Raw genomic sequence first — 23,918 nt, forward strand, 5'->3', positions numbered from 1 at the left:
TTAAACACACATATACACATATTCACCCTTCGGTACCAAGTAAATTACAATGACAAAACAAGGGCAGACACCAAAGCTGCACATAGACACAGGAGACTCCCACCTCAAATGCATTCTATGAAAGGCTCCTAAAGTATATGGGAGCGGGTTTTAAAGGACACCCAGTCCTGAGAAAGGGTGGGTAGAGTAACACTGCATGGGGTGTTTTAAAGAGTTAACGTGTCATGGACACAGCGGGGAGCTAATGTCGCTACCCATTTAGCTCAGCACTTAAGTTATAAAAAAGAATGACATGCCTGCATGATGTTGGTGGTAGAAGATAAAACAAGACCTTAGGAGAGCTGTTTTCTTTTTTACTAATATATCTGAAATTCATATAAAAAGCTATATTGTGCTGCAATATTTTCCCAGATATTGCTATATGGCTTCATTCATAATTGGGTATTTCCTCCATGAGACATCTTTCAGAAGATCATTGCCAATGGTAATCTTGAAAGGCCTTCACACTTAAATTTGAGATGGCACATTTAAATCATAGAGGCAGCCACATATGAAAAGTCTACGATGTTGAAGGTACTTTTGGTTTTGTATTATGTTTTATGTGCAGGAATCAGGCCATTTGAAGATAACTATCCTTATCTGAGAAAGACCAGATGGGCCTTTTCGACAATGAAACATATTTATTATTGCAGAGCCACGATGAGGGGTGGAGGGGTGGAGTGGAGGGATAAAACAGGGCAGGAAACTAATACTCACACTCCTTATAAATCCTCCTCATCAATTCTATGAAGTAGGCCTTCTTATTCCCCCGTTGAGGAAGGTACAATTTGAAGAGATAGAAAGAACCTTTCTGAATCTCGCAGCCGTTAGCTGGCAGAAGCAGGATTAGGGCACAGATCTGTCTGAATTGGTATTCTTCTGATTCCCCTTAATTCCTCCCCACTCTTCAAATACAAAGCAAGTATCTCCTGAGTTGCACTACATGTCATACAACACAATAATTAATTCATTAAAGTACTTGTGATATACTTAGTTTGTGTAATTTTCAGTGATGCTCTGAGAGGAGTGTCCAGGCAACTGAATTAGATTCCAGTTAGGTATTTCCTTATTTATTCCTCCTTAGTCAACTCTGAACTCACACCTTTCACGACTTTCAATGGCTCTAAATGAACAGAACACATTCTTATTCTTAAAATAGTCAACTGTCTTCCCATTGACCAATATACATCTGGTTATATTTATCTATACAATTTGTCTATAATATGTACAGAATTGAAAGTTAGAAAAGCTCCTATTTCCTGAATCTCCTTGTCACAGAGCTCTTTCTTTTCTCCCTAGACAATCAGTGTAGTTCAAGACTATATTAGAAGTAAGCAATTAGTTGACGTCAAGTCTCATCTTATCCCAACCGCAATATGTAAGAAGATGGCAAGAACATATGGGAAAGTGCCATAATTATTTTTGACAATACACTAGAATTCATAACAGTCATGTAGCTAATTTCCTCTGGCTCATTTTAATTATGAATGTTGTAAATGCAGAACAACTTTATTCCGTCCCCCACCCCTCCAAAGAAACCCCTCCTAATATCCCAACACAACCACAAACAACCCGACACTGAAGCAACTGTTTGGAATGGATTAATGACATCATAAATCTAAGATGATTTTATATCTTTTCACATTAAATAGCAGGACAGTTTCCAAATAATTCACAGACACACATTGGACACGACTGTATTCATTAGCGAGTATTCATTCCTCAAAAGCTTAGAGATATTACCTTTAAAATGAATTCTAGGTATCCATAAAGAGTGAATGTTAAAGAAGGTTCTAGTATCATGATGTTAACTAAAGTCCTACTGACATAATTAGGTCTGATTCCCTGCTGTTCTTTGGTGAGTTAATTTCTGTCTACTACCAAGTAGAGCAAATTGCTTTTTCTGGAGAGTGTAATGGTGTGTGTGTGTGTGTGTGTGTGTGTGTGTGCATGCGCCTAAGGAGTTACTTCCCCCTATTTAGCTTTTCTTCTCTCATGGAACAGGGTAGATGGTGCTTGGGAAAAAATATACTCTCTTTTCCAATGCATAAGGTAAAGGAAGAAGAAGGAATATGCATATGAACGTTAATATAAAGATAGGTAACACTGACCTAGCTGCCAAAGGAGATCTCATAAATGAGAAAACATTTATGTTATGGCAAAACAGCACCTAGCAAAATGTCTAGAATATTTCTTCATTCCTAGAACCCACTATGCTGAAGCTAGAAATCTACTCATGAGTCTTCTATTGCATAACTGTTAATCTTTCCCAAAGCATTCAGATCAGTTTGGAACATCCTGGAGACTCTGGACCACCTTGTTGAAACAGACCCAAGGCATCCTCGTCCTTAGGCCATGTGGTGATGCTTCTTTCATCTGAGAACAGGTACATCTGAAAAACTATCTGTAGGACAGTAAGGTTTGGAAAGGCTTAGGTTTTTCCATGCCTATGAGATAAATGACATAAGTTTTAATAAAGGACTAGAACAGAAAAATGGAAGTCTCGATAGATTATTTTACATCATAAGAATTTTTATGTGGGAGCTACACTGGACTATGTCACAAAACAGTGGAAACCTGCCTCACAGTGCCCTGAGTAAGGAAGGAAAAATGAGAGTAGGATTGCATCGTTGTTATTGTATCTTGATATACATCAAGAAGTCTGGTCAGCCCAAGAAAGAGAAGTGGTAGACAGATTATGTCCACAGTGTTTTCCTGTGGACAGATGCTTTTTGTTGACTCTTCTCAGATAGGGACAGAGGGAGGGACTATACATTATCATGAATCTCTGCTGAAATTTCTTTTTTTTAAATTTAATTTTATTTTTTCAGTGTTTTTTTCATAAACAAGATTCATTGTTAATGCACCACACCCGGTGCTCCATGCAATACATGCCCTCCTTAATACCCACCACTAGGCTTACTAATCCCTCACTCTCTCCCCTCCAAAACCCTCAGTTTGTTTCTCAGAATCCACAGTCTCTCATGGATCATTTGCTGAAATTTCTGACATAGTTGAGAGTTTAATAGAGAAAAACCTCAGCAGCAGGGTACTAAGAAACAAATGTGGATGATACCAAATTATTAATGTTATCTTGGGTAAAAAATAGAGGGACTTATTGAAAAACCCCTCTGCCTGGTCCTGTTAGAATTTTGCTCCTTTCTGACTTTTTGATTTTTTTTTTCCTTTTGGCAGTAAGATGGGGGTATTGCCCAAATCATGTCCGAAGACAGTTGTAAAACCTCAAGAGATACGTATCTTATTTCAAGGACCCCAAAGTCTTCTGAAAAAGTCTTCAGTGATCATGGTACACGATAATGTTAAAGTGGACACAGCCCGATGGGAACAGAACAATTAGTTCTGTCACCAAGATTTGCGGATGCTATCCACCTTGATGATAGGTGAGTAGGGTCTTGAGGGACGAGGAGGAGTTGACCAGGAGAGAAGTAAGAGGATGAGATTTGAAACATCGGGAAGGTCAAGAGTTAAGTTGAAGATGAGCTGAAATGAGACAAGAGTACACGCCAGAGCTGAGCAACTCTATGTGGCCAGAGGGAAAGGTACATGAGGGGTAGGAGGGAGGAGTTTGTTTTCTCTGTGTCATCCACATGTACCTGTGAACATGAACTTTTGCAGCATGTATCAGTAACCTGTCTAGTGTAGTGCTCCTCAAAGTTGAGTGGACTTGAGAATCACATGGAGGGCTTATGAAAACACAGGCTCCTGGGCCCCGACCCTGGAGTTCATGATTCTGTGGATCTCGTGTAGAAATCAAGAATTTACATTTCTAACAAGTTTCCAGATGATGATGATGATACCGCTACTCCAGGGACCGATCTGCTTTGAGAATGAACACTGGTCTCACATAATGGCCATTAACCTCCTGGCAGTCACTAATGCCTTTATGAAAATTATGGATCCTCTCCTGAAAAACCTACACAAATACTCATGACCACAAAATATGATCTCTAATTTTATGGGCTTCCAAGACCCACTGACAGGAAATAGAGGACAGTAGCTTGCTGGCAGCTATCTCAACCTGCAAGAAATACAATGAATTAATGAAGATAACAGATCTTTCAAGTACTGTTTTAATGGAAAACTCTTGGGAAGAAGAACACATTGAAAGATGTGACTACAGTACGAGTTTGCTGACTTAAACCTCTTGTGATTTGTCTCACTGATCCTAGGCATAAAATAACTACATTTAGAGCGGGGTATGGTACCTGACAAAAGACACCCTTGGGTGCTACAAAATTCCTGTCACTCTAGCCACATTCAAGTAAACTGGCCCTTTTCCACTGTGACCCATCATCTTCTTGGGAAACAACACATGAAACAGGGAAGGGGAGTGACATGAAGGAAAAGAGTGCATCGAGCCAGGGGCCCATGGAAAGATATAGAAGTTGGCACTCTGGGTTAAGTGCAGCTATGGCTCTAGAATGTCTGTCCGGTAGCTCAAGGGTATGGTTAAAGATCGAAGAAAGAGATGATTAAGAATGTGCTTAAAAGGAAACTTCAAATTGGCTGAGCCACACAGATGGGGGACAATCCCTGCTGTAGAGAAATGAACATTTTGACTTTACTCTTTCCCTATGAATTCTCCTTATGTGCTTTCCATAACCCAGTGGTCTGAATTATTTTTAAATGACCTTGAGAAGAAAGCAGAGGTATTCTTTATTTTATGAAAAGAAAGCCATCTTTCATTTCAAGAACCTCAGGCCGGCTCTGCATGCAGGCATGAAGTCCAGAACACAAGGTAGATACCAGAGGATTTGTTTTGGCCACTAGAAATTCAAGCAATGGCTTTGAGGTTGGGGAGAAAAAGTCCAGCTAAGCTGGAAAGCAGAACTCTTCCTCCAGCTTCTGGAAGAAGAGCTAGTGCCACGGGCACAAATGCCCTGTAATAACCAGGAAGATACACCTCTGAGTCCATGGCGACATTCTGTTACTGCATGGACGGTTTTGCCTAAAGCCAGGACAACTCTGTCTGAAGATAATGTTTTAGCTGCTGATTCATCTCCCTCCATCTTCAATTCTTCTCAGAAAACTTTTATTGGGTTTCATCATGGGCACATTTACAGAGCAATTTCCATAATGATAAAATCTCTTCAAATGAGATTGAGAATGTAATTAAAGGGCAGATCTGATGTGGTAGCGGCATTGTTGCGTGGCAGCCATACATCATCGTGCCATGGAGCACTCACTCATCTAGCCTATGGCACGACCCCAATTTTATTCTGGTAAGATTACATGTCCTTGTTTCATGCTAATGGGTTGATTAGGAAAAAATAAAAGAAGATAAGACAGCCTCTCCATTGGAGAGATAAACCCAAGAATATGAGTTAGAGTTCTGTACCCTCCTCTGTTCACTCTGTATCTTAGACTTCAAAGATTGCAAGAAACTCCTCGAACGTGGCAGTGAATGCTGACAAACAGACCCGTGAAAGCCAAGAGGATTTGCTGGCCCAGAGAAGTGGATCTCCATAAATCCTACAGCCTCTTCTCCTGGTTTTAAGTTCCATCACTAGAAAAGCGGAAACTACACGTTATAGTTCCCCAAATGGATGAATGCTTGCTCCTGGAAAACTGCCTGGTGCCTGCGAAAGCAAGAACATGTTCCTTAGGCAGGTCCATTTTTGAAACTTCAAAAGTAACTTGGCTGAATCTTCACTATAAAATCAATGTGACTTTCAGCTTTGCAGTTTCCCAAATACCTGGCCTACCCAGATCCTTGTTTAGAAGTATCTCTAATTACAGTATTTCCCGAGCAAGAGGAAATTATTTTGTTACTGGGCTACTGGTTTACTCATGGAGAGCTAATGATATCGTATGATTTGGAAATCACATTTTCTACCACTCAGGGCACATTAAGTCCTTTAAAAGACCAGATTTTAGATCTAAGATCATAATTAAATAATGGATTCTGAAGCATTTAGAAGACGATTGGGGCCTTTTAAATACCATCTCTTTTCAACATATCATGAGGAGCTTCATAGGAAGAAAAAGCCTTAAATATCTGACTTACATAGAGCATTGAGAATTCCACTATTTTTTTTTCTGTTTCTCTCTTTGACTGTAACTCATTTGGCACAACACTTCATCTATGGAATCAAATTTATCCTTGTGATGTTGGGAGTTACAAAATAGCTCATGGGGTTTTAAAATACCATTAGATGTTTGAATTTAAATTATAGTCAGTATAAAATAATTATTTTTTAAAAAATAACTGACTTGATGACAAACTCTCATCCAATAGCTACCACACTTTTCAGAGCAATAATGTTTTGATAGGCAGAAGTAGGACACCAGGTTCAAAGAAAGTCCACTTTTGAAGGTAAAATGAATCTACTGTGCCTTTGAAAGGAACACAATTTATATCTCATCTATTCCAAAGAAAGCTCACAAGTTAATCTGCAAAACTCACCTCCCTTATCAAAGATGCAATGCTACTCTTGATTTGCCTAAACAGCAAACAGTTCATGGAAAGTTTGATTTCACTGTAAAAACACCCTCTTTTAGCTAAATAACCCCAATCAACCCTTGGATAAAGTTTTCTGCCAAAGAATTCGACTCCTTCCCACTCGGCATCAGAGATAAAAGGATTGAAGAGACCGCATCATTCACTGTAGGACTGTGTGCTTGCCCTCACTCAGCCAGACCTTCACTGCCTGATTTCATTGCCACGGAAAGTTCTACAGGGTAACGTGGAGAGCAGCTACCTGGATTACTACTCCCAACATCCCACTGCTTCCAATTACTCCTGATTTTCTGTTACAATCAGTAGCCTTGAAACTTGAATTACCCAACTGTTTTAAATGCAGAAGAGAAAATCCTAGGGAAAATGGGGGAACAAAAAAGAGTTTCCGCATTTCTGAAGAGCGGCATTGTGCTGGCATGATTGTTTTTCATCAGCCTTGACTTCTCTGAGAGGCAGTATTTCTTTTCATGCTCCAGGCTGACATTTCCTCTCACTAAATAGTTAATTAGCATGGTGCAAATACAGCATTCTTCTTTTTGAAATAAGTAAAAGTAGTCCACAACTTACAAAGAGTTCTGTAACCAAAGTCATTTGCAAGTCAATGGTTCAGAACCCAAAACTCAAATTTCCACAGGAACGGTAGTCATATACATTTCAGGCCAGAAAATATACAGCTATTTGATCTCTAATGCCGATGATCTATGTCATTTTGATAGCATTACTTTGGGTTATGTGATTTGGGAGGCGTGTATTTTGTGGCATGTACAAAAGGGAGAGGGAGTATGGAAAGAAAATGTTTCTCTTTGAATGTCGAGTCTGCCCGATGTGGAACAGTAAGCAAAGGAGATCTGAATAGGCACCTGCCCTTCCTGCTCTACCTCCTGGTGTCCAGCCTTTTCTACCCCCACCTTTCCTCGGGTCTTTGTAAGCCTTCCTTCTCTCCCACAGGTTGAAAACTGTATTCTTCGAGCATACTCTGAACATTTGTACATCCTGGGAGATTTGTGCATTTTAAAAAGAGGAAGCTGAGTTAAACCAAATGAATCACATATGGGTAGGATTTCAAAGTGTGTAAGAATGCAGAGTGTGATATTCAGATGGTAGCAAAAGTGGGGACAGAAAGGCTTTAGCCATTCTTGTGAGGAAAACTACACTGGTTAATGCTGTGGGTTGGCTCACTGAAAGCTCCCCACACCACTGAACCTGCTGGAAATTAAAGACTGCATTTGACAGATTTCTGTGCTGCTAGGGTCGTGCAGAAGAATTAGGTTTCAGTAAGTTAGGGCTCTCAGAGAAAATACGGGGTGCCCAGCTAAATTTGAATTTCAGATAAACCATGGATTTTTTTTTTTCTTAGTGTAAGTATGTTGCGTGCATTGTTTTTGTTTGTTGAATCTGGCAACTCTGTATCAAGTAGATGTGCTTGTGAGGGATTTGGAAGGTAGAAGTAAGGTCCAGGCCATCTCCCTGCTTCTTTTGACTACTTCTCTTGGCAAGCTTAGTCAGAGAAATGTGGGATTTCCCACGTCGTAGTTCCAGACTCTATTCTCCAGGCTCTGGATGGAGGGAAGTCTGTTTCTAACAGCAGGTAGAAGTGGTTAGCCTCTAGATTTCAACTTCCTGAATCCTAGTTTACAGTTGCAGGGAACATTCTTGAATTCATTGCTTCAGGGGTACCTCTGAGATGGTCTATATTCCCTAGTGAGTCAGTTCTATCTGGCTTTAGGATTCTATCCTTGAAGCCAAGTCTAAAATCTGCTCCTTCAGCCTTTCCTAAAATTTAGTATGCAACGCTGTACTGGCTCATTCTGTGATGATCATACCTAGAGTGGTTTCTCTTGTCTGTGCTGAACTCCGACTGCTACTGTGACCTTCAGAGCTAGCTTCGCCATCGGTTTCTAGCCCTGGGAGTAACTTCCTTTAGTCACTTAAAAGTCTACAAATAATAAAACTCTGGTCTTTCTCAACATGCTTCTCTGTCACAGCCATGAAATTTCCCATCAAAAAGGGTAAAGAGTGAGGAAGGCACCGGGTTCATGTCTTGTGTTATTTCTAAAGGAAAAACCTCCTATGATTCTTGAGGTTGTGGCAACACATTAAAAAACCCAAATGTTACGTCTATAACCTTTATAAAAATCTCATTATTATTTTCTTTATCTCTTTTGTTCCTCATATCTAGATGTCAAATTTTCACTGACAGCACATTTGATGCCTAGGGAAAAGATCTGATTCAACAATTTCATAACATGATGTTCTATTAATTAAAACACGATGCCATGCCTTTAAAGCTCCCCCCAAATAAATAAATAAAAGCCCAGCAGTGGCATATCCCAAATCTGATTCATATACAAAGTCATGGGGAGGAGTGAAGGGGTACTTCCAGGTCTGGCTTGCATGTGGGAGGTGACCTCTGCAGGATATAGCTGACACTTTGCTTCAGCACCTGGCACAGTGCCGAGCACACAGTAGGCACTCAATAAGTGAAGCTAAATTTTTCAGTTATCTAGCCTCATTCACCTGTCCTGCATATGTCTCACACACAATTTTGTTTTCCTAAAGTACCAAGTTCTCACATCAGGACACATAGACAGGGTTTTCTACTCTTGGGTCCATGTAATTTGGGGAATTTTATAGTCTATTGTCCATGCAGGAACCATTTTGAGAGTGTACAGGGGTACTATTAACCATCACATGAGAGCCAACAGGCATAAACTGGGACCATCCTGAGCAAATCAGAATGGTAAACCTGTAGCCATCCATAAAGTGGGGAAAAAAGTCCCGAGTCCCTATGTTTTCTCAGTATCAGCTGAGGTAGCCTTTCTTCAGAATCATTCTCTCCAAGGAACAAAAGGTCTGCAACACATTGGTTCCTTCCCACCCGCAGTTCACTGAGGGCAGTGAATTGATCACTGCACCTGTTCCTCACACTCAGGGAATGACAAGCAGAGAAAAGCCAGAGGTTCACACTACTGTGTGTCCATCCAGGGACCTTCTCACCAGGGGAAGTAAACACCTTTGGTTCTGTTTACTATGGGAGGGAAAATAAAAAAAAAAGGACCAATAACAAAATGCCCTTCAAAGAAAACAGTTTGTGAGCCTATGTGTGGCAGAAATAAGAACGAGAACATTGTCAAGAGAAAGATCCTAGAGTAGGTTCTTGAAAGAAAGATTTTTTTTCTTACAAAAAGGAATGTAAGTGAGCATTACTCTAACATCTACCATGTATCATCTGTCATATTCCTCTCAACAAATGAAGATCAAAGTTTCTGCACTTGTCGGCAAGGCAGACTGGAAAGAATTCACTTTCCTGAAACTTACTAAGTTCTCCTTTATGGAGAAGTAATTCGTCCCTTACGTATTTCATACCTGACATTTAATACCAAGTTTACATGTACAAAAATGACTTTGTGAGGGCTCCCATGCCAATCAAAGACTTCTTCCAAGACACTTCTATTTATACCCAAGGAGAATAGAAACATTAAAAAAAAAAAAGATAGCCCCCCAAACAAGAAAAGCCATCAAGAACATGAATAATGAAATTCAAAATTTTGATTCATAAGTCATAGATTAAGAAAGAGTTTCAATCTAAAATCCAAAAACAAAGAACTTCAAAGATATATGGCAAATTATGTATATCAGCTGATCAGTTATGAAGGAAGTCAGATAAATTAATGATACCATAATGAACTGATCAGTAATGAAGGAAGTTGGGTAACTGCAAAATTTCCAAAGAGGGCTAATAATGAGAGTCAAGGTGTTGGTAACCTTGGTAGGTCATTCCATGATGGACCAGTGGTTTCTCCTGAAGGCTGTCCAGTTTACCATCTGGCTGTTCAAACCCTTTCTTTGCCTCCAATTCTCCACATCACAGCATTTTTCCCTTACTTCCCTTGCGATGGTGGCAGGATTCACATTTGCCACGGTCCACGCATTCATTTGTTCTGTAACTACCGACTGAGCCCTCACCAGGAGGTGGAATCTCTGCCAGGCCCCAGGGAAGAACATGACGGACACTGTCCCAATCTGGTCAAAGGTTTCTCTTTTGAAAGAATGATATCACGACTTAGGTCAGTTACTCTGAAAACAAAGCACTGCGATAGTTGGACCACTCTAACTCGGTGGAGATTCTAGGACATGATGAACAAGCCTTCCAGAAGAATCTTTCTTAATTTAACTCTTAGGAAATCAGCTAAAGGGTAAAACGGTTTTCACAGAAAACGAAACCATTTAAGAGGAGACAGAGTAATTATTGGGTTCTTTTGATTAGGTAGAAAACCTATCCTGGGAGTTAAAATCTCAAGGTAGGCTTTTTGTGGCCTTTATTATCTGTTTGGACTAGCCACAAGGTCTTAAATAAATGACATAATTTAAAACTATTCTTCTCTATTATAACTTCCTCATTTTATGCAAGACAGCTTTGTGGCCTAGGATTAATAATAACAAACAGGACAACAAACCAAAAATCTAAATTTAAATTGCAGTGTCTTTTATAAGCAGAGTTCATGGCAGTTGGTATACATTTAATTTAAAAAAATAGGAAGGGGTTGGGGTGCCTGGTGGTTCAGTTAGTTCAGTGACTAACTCTTGATCTCAGCTCAGGTCTTGATCTCAGGTTCCTGAGTTCAAGCCCTGCACTGGGGTCCACCCTGGGTGTGGGGCCAACTTTGGAAAAAAAAAGTGGGGGAGAAGGTTTAAATTGGGGAGGTAAAAAAAAGGGAAAAGAGGTGGAAATAAGAAATGCAAAGAAGATTCTGAAACAGTTTTCATATACTTTAAGTCCCTTTCAGAAAGGGACTTAAAACTGCAAACAACAGGGTGCCTGGGTAGCTCAGTCGGTTAAGCATCCAACTCTTGATTTTGACTCAGGTATGATCTCAGTGTGGTGAGATCCAGCCCCAGTCAGGCTCTGTGCTGGGCATGGAGACTGCTTGAGATCATCTTTCTTCCTCTCCCGCTTCCTGCCCTTGTGCACATGCATGTGCGCTCTCTCTCTCTCTCTCTCTCTCTCTATATATATATATATATATGTCTCACTAAAAAAAAAAGAAAAACTGCAAACAAAAAGAATTTCATTGCCCACTGATTCTGCAGTCAACACTTACTCTAATATCACAGAGCAGCTATTGTAAATTGCTACTCTGCTTGAATCTCAGACTCTAACATCACCTCCATCACTCTGCATTTTGGTGCAGCTTCCGCTTCAGTGAGAAAAATACATTCAATAGGACCTTAACTTAACCATCTGCTACATTTACAACACCACCAGAAGCTGTGTCTATCCTTCCCACCTCCCCGTCCTTGCGGTAGAGGATGTGCCTTCATTCCTTCCAAGGTTACTGATCCTCCCTCTATTCTTCCCATCCTTGAAGTCACCCTCTCCTTCCCACTAGCATTTAAATGAGCTCAAGTCTCTTTTTCTCTCTCTGCTTTTAAAAATATCTATTTATCTGAGAGAGAGAGAGAGAGAGCAAGCACATGTGCAAATGAGCATGGGAAGGGGTGGAGGGAGAGACTCGTAGAGCAGACTCCCCACTGAGTGCGGAGCCTAACTCAGAGCTTGATCTCAGGATCCTGAGATCATGTCATGAGCCTGAAACCAAGAGCTGGCTGCCTAAATGACTGAGCCACCCAGGTGCCCCCAAGTCTCTCTCTTCTTACGACCATGCTTTTCTTCTTGCCGCTACACCTATTTTCTGTTGCTATGGTCTTTCTCTTTCCCCATCACAGCCATGAGTCTTGAAAGAATTGTTTTATACTTGCTCCTTGATTTTCTCAATTCCCAATCATGTCTCAACCCACTGCAATCTGGGTTCTCTATTTACCACTGAGTAATTACTTGGTTCTCCAAAATAAATACTGAAATTACTCATCTCAAAGTTATCAGTACCCTCTTTGGTTGCTAAATTAATGGAGTGTTTTTTGGTATTATCTTTTCTGTCTCTTTCATAGTCCTTGACAATTCTGAAAGCTATGTTTCTTGAAAGCCTCTTTTCCTTTGGATTTTGTGACATCATAAGCAGCTGGTTTGTCTCCTACCTATTGAATTGCTAATTTCCCTGTCTTTAAGTTTATTTTTCTCTTATTTTCCCTGGATTGTTGGTGTTTTTCTGGGCCCTGTCTTTCCCATCTACAAACTTTCCCCTAAACCATTTCAAACCCTTGAGAGGTTTTAACTACCACATATTGACAAAAGCCAATGAGACATCTCAAGCCCAGAACTTTCTCTGTCAGTACAATGTGTCCATCCTGCTAGTTGGACATATCCCTGTGTATGCTCTGTGAGTAACTCAAACTGTACTGTGCAGGACAGAACTTAGTACCACCCCTCCTGCTTCACTACCCTCTATTTTCTTCAAACAGGCTCCCTCTCTTGTGTAAAGGGTTTGAATAATGGCACCACCACCGACTCGACTGTCCAAATTAGACATCTGACTTAACTCTTCCTTCAAGTCCCCTTTCATAACCTAACAATCAAACTAGTGTTGATTCTAACTTCTAAATAGCTACAAAAACTGTACTTCATACTGCTTTGCATCTCCATCTCCAGTTTCATCCACCTCAGCATTGTCGCTCACTTGGACTCTTCCAGTTGGGTTCTGAAGCTGCCTCCTCATCTTCACTTGACTACTCTCCTTTGGTTCCTCCAGTCGCTATGACATATCTCACTTCCAAGCCTTTATCTATACTATCACCTCTGCGGGAAATGCTCCTCTTCTAAACCTTCAACTTGATTTGGCTAATTCCTGCTTCTCCTCTGATCTCAGCCAAGGTGAGATTTTCTTGGAGAAGCTGTCCCCACCCCATCACACCTGAGTGGGGCTATCTTGCTAGCTCTCTCACAGCCCTGCCCTTCCCATACAGCAATGCTTGTTTAATTTCCATCCTCCAATGTTAGACTACAGATCAAAGAAGAGAGATTTCAAATCAGTCTTGTTTATTTATCGATGCATTTGTAGTGTCTGACATAGTGTCTAGAACACCAACAAGTATTGATGAAATAAGTTTATAAGGAAATGTATGTTTGCATCAGATGATACTCCCTTCTAATCATTGGCAGTTTACGTTTTTGGTTGTTATTGTTTTATATGCGACAGCTAATATCCTGTGAATTCTCAGCATACATCTTTCTGCTTAAATCAAGAGAAATAATTTTATAAAACCCTGTTATAAGGGCGCCTGGGTGGCTCAGTTGGTTAAGCAACTGCCTTCAGCTCAGGTCATGATCCCAGAGTCCCAGGATCAACTCCCACATCGGGCTCCCAGCTCCACGGGGAGTCTGCTTCTCCCTCTGACCTTCTTGCTCTCTTTCACTATCTCTCTCTCAAATAAATAAATAAAATCTTAAAAAAAAACTCTGTTATAATGAAAAGTATGGAATATCAAAATTTTCTTCTGTAGCAATATTTTTCATAGTCATAACTCTTCCAGAAATAATATATAAAGTTAAACAAATTAGAAGCCAGAGAACTGAGGTACAGCTATTTAGATATAAACTTGTGAAAGCAGAGGGCCATGAACAGCTATGCACTTTAGACACTGAACCCACTGAAGAAGTGCAATTTACACAGTGACTTATATGCTTTCCAACCTGAACAACTCTTCAGGTTGTTATAGGTCCTGGGTATAAGTAAAATAAGTAAAAAATACCAGGCCCTGGGTATAAGTAAAAGAGAAGGGTTATTAGTTCTCTGTATTTTTTTTTCTAGACTGCCTCTTGATGGTGAGGAATGATTATTATTGAACTCTTAAATTTCTATCTACTTAATAGAGTTATTAGAATTTCAAAGCTAGAGAGCATCTTAAAGGTTATGTAGCCTAGGGATGACAAAGAGGTTTCGTCTGTGTGTGAACTACATTAATGGGGGGTAGCTGCATGGAGCATTGTCTTAAAAAGTATTCTAAAACAGCACTGAGTGAGTAGTGATGTCTCTCACAAGCAAATGGAGAAGCTGAAGACATCCACTGATTTGTCTTCCCAGATCTGGCTAATCCTTTTGTTTTGAGAGGTGAAAAAATTAAGGTCCAGAAAAGGCAACTTGCTGAAACTTAATATCAGTGCTGGAACAGAAGCCAGAGTTTTGTGTTTTCTTTTTCCTTTCTTTCTTTTTTTTGGTTGTTCTCTTGTTTTGAAGTTTTTTTTTTGTTTTGTTTTGTTTTGTTTTACTTTTAGTTCATGTTTCTTCCTTCACACCTGGTCTTTAGATTCCTTACTGAGATAAATTATAAATCTCAGTCCTATGATTTACTACCTTTCAAATTTTAACTTATTTTCAAGGTTAACTTCCTGCCTTGGGACACAAGCATAAATAAATCTAAGTTTGCCATTTGAGAACACAACATGATCACAGGAAATAGTTTTTAACATCATAAAACTACATAAGATGTAGTGACAAGTGCTCCCCCTAAAAGGCCAATGTTATAAGTAATAGGGGCCATTGTCAATCAGGTTAAACATTGTAGGAGGAGGAGGAATATTGAGTAGGACAGGACAGCAGAGATAACATCTATAATGTCATTACAAGCCATATTTGGCTTGAATCTAAACAAATGGTGGCAGAATACTTGCAAAGACTTTTGTCCCAATGTGAACAGGTAGACAATGAAACTGATTCAACATCTGTAAATGTTCCAGTCATCGTGCTAGGCACTGGAGCTATAGTGGTAAACAGGACAGATGTGGTCCCCATCTCTGCTTGAGTGGAGAAGTCAGGTATTGAACAATAATATAAGCATTTCAGAGGAGCAAGTGCAAGGAACTTATTGGTATTGGTGGGGGGTAAACTGCTAGCCCCAATTTCTGGCAATTGTTACTCTGAGAAAGACTACAGAGATCAGTTTATAATAATGTTCTATAGTCACTCTGTATCCAAATTTAATATCTGAAATAAACACTAGATTGCTATGAAAAACTTACCAATTTAATATTCAAAAATTGCCATTTTTAATTAAGTGAACATAAATAGAGAAGACAAATTCAAACTGAGTAACAGCCACTTACATCCAAATATTCACTAGTTTAGAGAATATAGACCCTTAAGTCAATCCATCCTCTGATGTCTAAAAGATGTTTATCACCACGCACTAAGATGATTTCCACTTGCTTTGCAAATCAGTTTAAACATACCTGGTAATCAGGGTTCATCATTTTTATTCACTTGGAAAGTCAGAAGTACGTTTTCCCATGGATAGTTTGAAGGAAAAGTAAAACACCATTCATTTGGAGATTTTATGGGTGTCTTAACACGTGCTTTTATAAACAGGAAGTGATTTGAGACTTATCAAATGTATGTCTCTGAGTCTCTTACCTAATCGCTAGACCTAGCTGACTTTCCCCATTTCTTGAACACTGAGAGTAGCAAAAGGAGATGCTCTTGGTGAGCCAAGAGATGCTGTGGCCTGTACACCAGCCAGTACTTGACTCAGGGTTGTGAAATTATGAAAGAACCCAAATGCAGCACTTTAGATGAAAATTGCTCTGAGGATTTTCCATTCTGAGAAGTAGAAAAAAAAAAAACAGATAGTTCTTCTAAGTCCATAAAACTTAGAAGCCCTTCTCAGGCAATATCATACTACCTGTAAAATATAATTTCTACGGTGTTTCCATGTGGAGGAGCAAGAGAAAGGGGTTGTTGGTACAAATTGTAACCCTATAAAAATGTTGAGTCTGGACAACTGAAAAATCATTGCAATTTATAAAATTTCTTCTGTCCAGAAAGAAAGAAATAAGTATCATGTAGCGATACAAAACCTGGCTCTCTGGAGAGTGGGCTGTAGAGTGCATGGGGAACCTATCAAGTATAACATAACAATTTTCTACAATGTCATTGATGAATGTCATTTATTAGTAAACTAATAGGAAGCATTGATTTAGAACTAAGTTAGGCTAATATCAAAGATGGCATCCTGAAAGAAGAGATGCAAGCTTGAATTGATTCTTAGAGTTTGAGGAACTGGATGAAGACAGAGGGGGGCATTCAGGAAAGAAAGGATTGGCATGTACAGTAACTTTGGGAGAGGCATGATAATACAGTGAGTAAAAATCCAGAATCCCCACTCTTTGGGCTGTATTCCAAGCTGTACCACTAAAAAACTATAGCACCTGAGGCATACTCCTTCAGTGGGTTTCTTCCTCTGGGAAATGGGAATTATACTGTTGTCTACTTTATAAGGTTATTGTGCAAAATAAAAAACTAATAATATACTGGTCAGAGTTGTGTCTCATGCCACATCAGTGTTTGCAACATATTCTTATTATGGATTAGAAAATGAAATAATTCCATTATGGCTGGAGTAAAGGCTCTTTGTGAGGGGGTTCTGGGAGCTTGTGCTCCAGAGGGAATTGGCCTCACACATTTACTTAAGCAGGTTGTCCTTTTAGCCTCAAAGCTGTGGAGGATTAGTCACATCTAAAAAAGTATCCCAGGCATAAGTGTAGCAGAGAGCTGAGGGGGACTGAGGGTCTAGCTAAAAGATAAGAGGCTGATGTGGCCCACAGTTTGAGAGGTGATTCAGGCTCCGTGTGAATAGAGGGCAGGGCATGAACAATGATGGGGCTGTGACTGCTAACTGTTCTTGAAACTTCTCTAGGCTTTTTTTTAGGTACCCAGCTAGACTTCGTTTCCAGCCACTCTGCTATTACCTGGGGCCACAGGACTGACTTCTAGCCAGAGCAAGGTGAGTTCAAGGGCTGTGGGCCACCTCTTATGACAGACATCCTGTATTTCCCCTTTTGACTCCAGAATGTCTTCAGAGGGACAATCTTGGAAACTGGGCATTGAAGGTGGAAGAGCCTTGTCGCTCCTGTGGATTGCTACTCCTCCTCCCCTCCCTCACACCTAACCCCAACTAACATGAAATCACCTTGGACTGTTTACATAAGAAAGAAATACACGGCTATCTTTTTAAAGCCATTTACAGTCACACGTTTGGAGAACTGTTTGATATAGCAGTTAGCCTCTCTTAGCTAATATAGATATGAAAAGTATTTAAAGAGCTAAAAGCATTTTTATGAAGTAAAAAGACTCCATGCCTGATGAGATATGGGAGTGATAAAGAAAGTTGTCACCAAATTCTTTGAGCAGCACAGTCTCAAATGTTATCTTGAGTGCAAATATAAACACTGAACCAACAAGAATTTTCTTTGTGACTTTGTCAAAGTATATTTTAGACCAGTAATGAAAAGCTGTAAGTCAGGGATGGGACTAGGAATTTGATTAGGCTAAAGAGATTAGGCATAAACCTCAACTTAGCAGAAAAGAGGCCAAGTATGAAAAGAAACTGAGAAGTCTGGATGATGCTCAAAAGTCTACAGAAGAAGAAGAAAATAGAGAAGTTCACTCGGTAAGACAGTTAAGAGTCAAGTGGATTCTAAGATTCCAGTCAAGCAAGTTTAGGGTTCCCAGAGGACAGAGGGTTAGCAGGAGTGGTTCTAATATGCTCAAAACTATGAAAATTGAAATCTGATTTCAAGGCAACAGCATTGTATACTTCTGGGTGAACAGGCAAGGGCTTCTAGAAGGAAGGTCAGAGCCTGCAGTCTCTATCTCTAGAAATGTAGATGCGGCTTACTCTTAGAATGGGAAAGGGCTAACCAAGCCTCTAAGGACTCTTGCTCGGTATCATGGAAAAGGCGGCAAGTCTTCGAGGGATTTTGCAGAATATGGTAGTTCCATGGAATCAAATCCAAGTCTCAAGTCAGAGGCAAGGTCAGACTGCTTTCCCCAACTGCACTCAGCATCAGAGCCCACAGCCTGTTCCCTCTGATGCCCACACCAATCTTAACTGGCCAGGCAACTGAACACTCAGGGCTAGCATTGAAGAGACATAGGATGAATGTTTCTGCTGCCATTCTGGTGATTGATGCAAGCTCTAGACTTCATCCTGATTACTATAATTTCTTCTGCCTCCTGTGACTTCCTTTTGACATTTGTTTTAGGTTAAGAACCTTAGGTCTTTCTGCAAGATTTCTCAAATCATTTTCTTTATGCTGTTTCTTCACAGGAATGATGTATTTTTTTTTCATCACAATTTTTGAAAATATGTTGTGAAAAAAAAAAAAACACTGCATGCTATCTGCTGTAATTATTCTTCTCCCTGTCTTAAAAAAAAAAACTATTCTAGGAGAAAATGACACATAGCACAAAAGCTGTGAAAATGGGCATTTCCCATTTTCAACATGGCTTTGTTAGCTCTTGACTGCTCTCGACTTTACCAGCCACAGGGCTAATGACCTGAAGGCTGAAAGATCAGCCCTTCCCAGCTCTAAACCAGTGAACTTCTTTTTTAACAAGATCGATCGATCGATCTATCTATGTATCTATCTATGTATCTATCTATTGAGAGAGAGCACATATATGCAAATGGCAGGAGGGGTAAGGGGAGAGGGAGAGAGAATTCCCAAGCCAACCCTGTGCTGAGCATGGAGCCCTACAAAGGGCTTGATCCCATGCCCCTGAGATCGTGACCTGAGCTGAAACCAAGAGTCCGATGCTCAACTGACTGAGCTACCCAGGCGCCTCTGAACCACTGAACTTCTTAAACCTACTCCAGAGGGTGTCAGGACCCAGACGCCCACTAGCAGACACAGTGTGAGGTTGGCCTGAGCACTCACTAGTGTTAGATATTGCCCTAAATGAATCCTGTGTATTTGTTCCCTTAATTCCCAGCACCAGCCGAGTCAGGTTGGTATTATCTCCATTGTACACGTAAGGAAACTGAAGCAGGATGAGGTCGTCCAGCTAGAAAGTAACAGTCAGGCTACAGCAAGTTATTATTCTTCACCTGTTCTGGATTCTTCACAGCTGCTGCTTGTAAAGTAATGACTGTGTCTAATCTTGGTTCAATAAAAATCAGCCAGTCAAATATTAGAAGCCCTAGGCTCACCAACAGATTAACTCCTGTATTAGATTCTCTTCCCGAGTCTCATAATGACACAAACAGCAGCGGCAGCAGTACTGTCGGCAAACATTGAGCACTTACTTGTGGCACGCCACACAGCATAGGAAGTGCTTTCCGCGGGGTCCATCAGCTTCATGCCGGCAGCCAGTGGGCATGCGCCGCGTTTGCTTGGGCTGCAGCCTTTCTCATTAGCAACTACCTCAGGGCCTCAGTCCTTTAGGGTGGACTGCTTTGGCTGTGGCTTATACTCCAGGGCCCTGCGTTAGCTGAAATTAGAACTTGGCTTTGAACCCTGGGTGCCTGCCTACACTTTGCCAGTTTTCTCTAAGGAGCTCAACCCTGGCTGTTATCTAGGTATTGCTTCTTTCTGGATAAAACCTACCTTGCCTCTCCTTCCCAAACCAAGGTGCTGTCTGTCACCTTCCTCCCATTCTACCAGATCCCATCCTTTAGTTACCCATCTCTAGGTTATTAGACCTAAGTTTGCAACTTGCCTTTGGTCATTGCCTTTAGAGTAGCTGGTCCCTTTCCTTGGGGACTTGCCACAGCAACAGCCAGGAAGTCCCTCGCACGTCCTCTCTACCAGTAAGCTGCTGTTGTCACTGTACCTCTTGTCAAAGCTACTGTGGGTCACATCTTACCTACGAATCAAATAGTTCTCTATCTATGACATAGACTGGGAAATGCCTGCAGGCAGGGACACAGTCTTCTTTTCCTACCTCTAATACTCCCCCTGTGCCTAGCACATAGAATTCCTAATACAAGATTGCTGAACGAATGAATGAGTGGATACCGAAAGATACCAATCTTCATTTTCCTACCCCACTATTAAAAATCAAGGAGTCAACTCAAGTCTCTAGTTAGAATAAAACATACCAGTTCCGGTTGACAATATGACAAAAATTTACAGTGCAGTTTCTATTTTTTACAGTAAAATTTTTCATCTCATAACTGGAATTAATTTATTCCAAGATAGTAGAAAGGTATTGGTGCAGTATGAGATAAAGGGGATATAAGGAACATAATAAAAAGAACATTACAATCTGGTTAACATAACCTAACCCTGGGAAGATTAATAGCTTTCAATTCATACAAAGACTGAGATCTATAATGTGATATATACATGGTCTTATTAAAAATGAAGGCTGATTATAATGAAATACTACCACCATGCAAAAATTAGCATGGTGTATAAAATAGACAAACTGACGATGTGATGAGAGTTGGAACAAACTTCTCTAAGTGGAATTCCATGGGATAGGTTTTTAGCTCCAAAATGGTCAAATCACATAATAGTTGGAGACATAATTAAGAATTATGTTCTAAAATATTCTGCAACAGAAGGCAATTAATATCTATTTGGGGGAAGGTTAGATTTTTAATGAATCAGACGTGACTCTGCAGAGAAATGCTTGATGTTGCCATCTACTCTCTTCGGTCTGTTTAGCTAAAAACACATCAGACAATGGGCCTCCTGGTGTACAGGCTCAAGTGTTACATTCATGGGCAGAGAGAAAGCATTTGCTGCTACCCTTATAGCACACTTGGGATGCCTGGAAGGACCAGAGATTTTCTGGAAGTCTACTAAATCCAGAGTCGGTTCTGCACATTTTAAAAAAAGCAATGAGTCATTTTCAGACTCGGATTTTTCATTTCCTTTAAATTTGAGTTACACAATCTTTTTAAAATGATCCCACACTCAGAAGTAGACTATATGAAAGAGATAGAAGATAAAAGTGTGGAAGTAGGTGTGGTCAGGAGCTGTGAAAAGAAAAGAGCTCATTGGACCCCCTCCTCCCATTTCTCCTTTTGGCCCCCGAGGCATCTTGTTGTACTTATAGACTGCCTTCAAGCACGGTTTGAAAACCACCTGATCTGGAGCCGCCCTCTTACTTTCCAGTTGAAAAACCGAGATTTCAGAAGTTAAGGAACTTTGACAAAATCACACAAACAAAAGAATCTGCAGAGAGAGAGAAGAATCCAGAGGTGTTTTCACAGCACCTGAGCCTCACTTTTTCACTGCCCTGTCTCTGGGAACTGGGCAACACGTGATCCACGGTTGGGTAACATGAGCGAGCACCACCTGGGAAATCACTAGAAGCCCAGGCTCAGACCTTGCTCACAACTCCTAAATCTGAATCTCTGGGGTGGCCCCTGGCATCTGCATTTTTCTTCCACACTCTGGGTGATTCTCAAGCCCCCTGAGGCTAGGACATCTCTTCGTCCTGGCCTTTCCTCCTGGCCCTCACTCTCTGACTCCTATGCTCAAAAAGACTTGGAATTGAATTTCATAGGAGGAAAATGTTGTCATGAAGGAAAAGACAAGCCAGGGGAGGAAAAGAGAAGAAAAGAATTTTGGAGCTGAATTCTGGAGCTGTTAACCCCTCACCTCACGTTCCATTTAAGTCATTCTGCAATATAAGTATCTTTTTTTAGTGGTGGCATCATGAAAAAGGCTAACATGATCGGCTAGTCTTTTTGGTTACTTAAGCTTTGTATAAGTAAAATAAGAAATCGCTTTTTGAACTAAATGTCTTCATGTTTCTTACATAACATTTCTTATGTAACATTCTCATATAAATCCACTGTTTCGATAGGAGGGCTGTGGCACGCAGCTAGACTGCACGTACAACACAACGTGCATACAAAAGAACATCTAAGTAGCGAACTTTTCAAACAAGTGTGTCTTCTACTTTATCAAAAATATGTCAATTCCATTTTGACAAATAAATTCATTTATGAACTTGCTACAGAAAGGGCATGATTTCAAAGTAATCTCTGGTAACTTTTTTTAATCTTGTGGTATTACAGAGGGCACGGATTGCATGGAGCACTGGGTGTGGTGAAAAAATAATGAATACTGTTACGCTGAAAATAAATAAAAAATAAATTTAAAAAAATCTCTAATTTTTAAATTATTTTTCATTCCAGTATTATTAACCTACAGTGTTATATTAGTTTCTGGCATGCGGTATAGTGATTCAGTCTGGTAACTTTCTTTGTATCAGCAAGGCCTATGGAAATGAAAAGCGTGGAGATTACACTGAAATTGTGTGAAATAAGGAAACTTTGCCAAAAGAACATTTTCATGAACGCAAAGAGAGACAGCAACTAAATGTAACCTCTTGACTTCTCTTTATCTGTTCATCTTTTCAAAAAATGAATATTTCACTCATCTGTGTTTTAACTTAAAGGAAATGATTTTCTTCCCTTTTTTTAAAAAAAAGGAAATGATTTGCTGACTCTTCTAAAAAATCTTTGGAGTAAATTAAAGATGATCTGAACTGTCACAAAATCAGGATTGGGAGCAACTACCCCGAAGGAATAGATTATTTGAGAGAGTGAAGAAAGAGAAGATCTATGCAAAGTTATTTTTGCTTTGAATAGAAACCTAAGTGCAATGTGTTAAGAATATAAAGCTATTCCCAACATGTAAAAATTCTGTAGGATTTTTCAAATGAACCCTCTAGTCAGTATTTTAATTCGGCTACTATGTATGTATTAGGTTTCTCAAGTGGAATTCACTATTCCCAGAACAATTTTTTCTGAAACTTCAAAAAAAAATAGAATTCTAAGTTCTTATGCCTGATACACTCTAGACCTTCTTTTGTAAAATGCATCACTTAGTTTTTACATTTCTCTGTACATGTTGACACAAAAGATATTTCTCTTAATTTCACCGAGAACGCTTGGTTGAAAAAATCCAAATGAAAATTCTAAACCCAAAATGTGTTTGTAAGATCATACCTATGAAATTATAACCCAAGAGAGCGGAAGTTCCTCTAGATATTTTAAAAAATCATTTATGAGTTTTGGACTTCATAATTCTTTGACAACAACATTACCTTTGAACAAGAGACTGCATGGAATTGCACGGTATTTTCAATTACGGGCTACAATATTTGACCTAACACATACACTACACCATAGGTTACACTGGAGATTATTTTTAAATCTCTAACCTGCTCAGCACACAAACAAAAGTCAAGAAGCTCACTTAGAATTCATCAGTCTTTGGCTTTGAATCATCTAAGGTATAACTCAAGGAAGGTGAGAAAGAACATTTGCCTCTCCCCAGGGTTGCATGTGAACTCCAGGAATCCCCTGGAAATCGAGCCAATTGAGGCTTCAGACCTCCCACTCTGCTCTGCCGTCAACTCTGCACTGCCATGGAATCCGCAATGGAAATGTGCCCCACTTCTCTCTGCAGTCCTTTTATAGACACCCGCCTTCTTCATATTCTCCTTGGAAATGAATTAGTTACTGTTTCGAAGAATGGGAGCCCTGTGCTAGGGAAGGGTGGGGTAAAATGACAAGCAAGTCCGTTTGTTTGGAATAAAATGGTTAGAAACAGAACAATAAACACAGAAGTCTGGAGAACAGGCCTTTGCTTTATCAGCACAAAGAGCTTTCTTCATGACTTCCTTGGACATCGGTCGCATTTAAAGATGGAGTTGCTAATAATTTCCTTTCCACTTGTTTAATTATGCAAATAGATAAT

General features: G+C 40.0%; 1 protein-coding gene and 1 long non-coding RNA gene across 8 annotated transcripts in view; one reads left to right on the forward strand and one right to left on the reverse strand.

The window, feature by feature from the left end:
* Positions 1-23,918, reverse strand: part of DMD (dystrophin) — a 2,094,983-nt gene that overhangs the window by 378,856 nt on the left and 1,692,209 nt on the right. The window lies entirely within an intron of this gene.
* LOC116582706 overlaps positions 1-23,918 on the forward strand; it is a 68,252-nt gene that overhangs the window by 38,341 nt on the left and 5,993 nt on the right. For both annotated transcript variants that reach the window (XR_004282499.1, XR_004282500.1), the window contains exon 2: positions 17,108-17,194. This is a non-coding gene — a long non-coding RNA (uncharacterized LOC116582706). The remainder of the gene's footprint in view (positions 1-17,107; positions 17,195-23,918) is intronic.

Source organism: Mustela erminea, chromosome X, assembly GCF_009829155.1.
Source record: "Mustela erminea isolate mMusErm1 chromosome X, mMusErm1.Pri, whole genome shotgun sequence".
Lineage (NCBI taxonomy): Eukaryota > Metazoa > Chordata > Mammalia > Carnivora > Mustelidae > Mustela > Mustela erminea.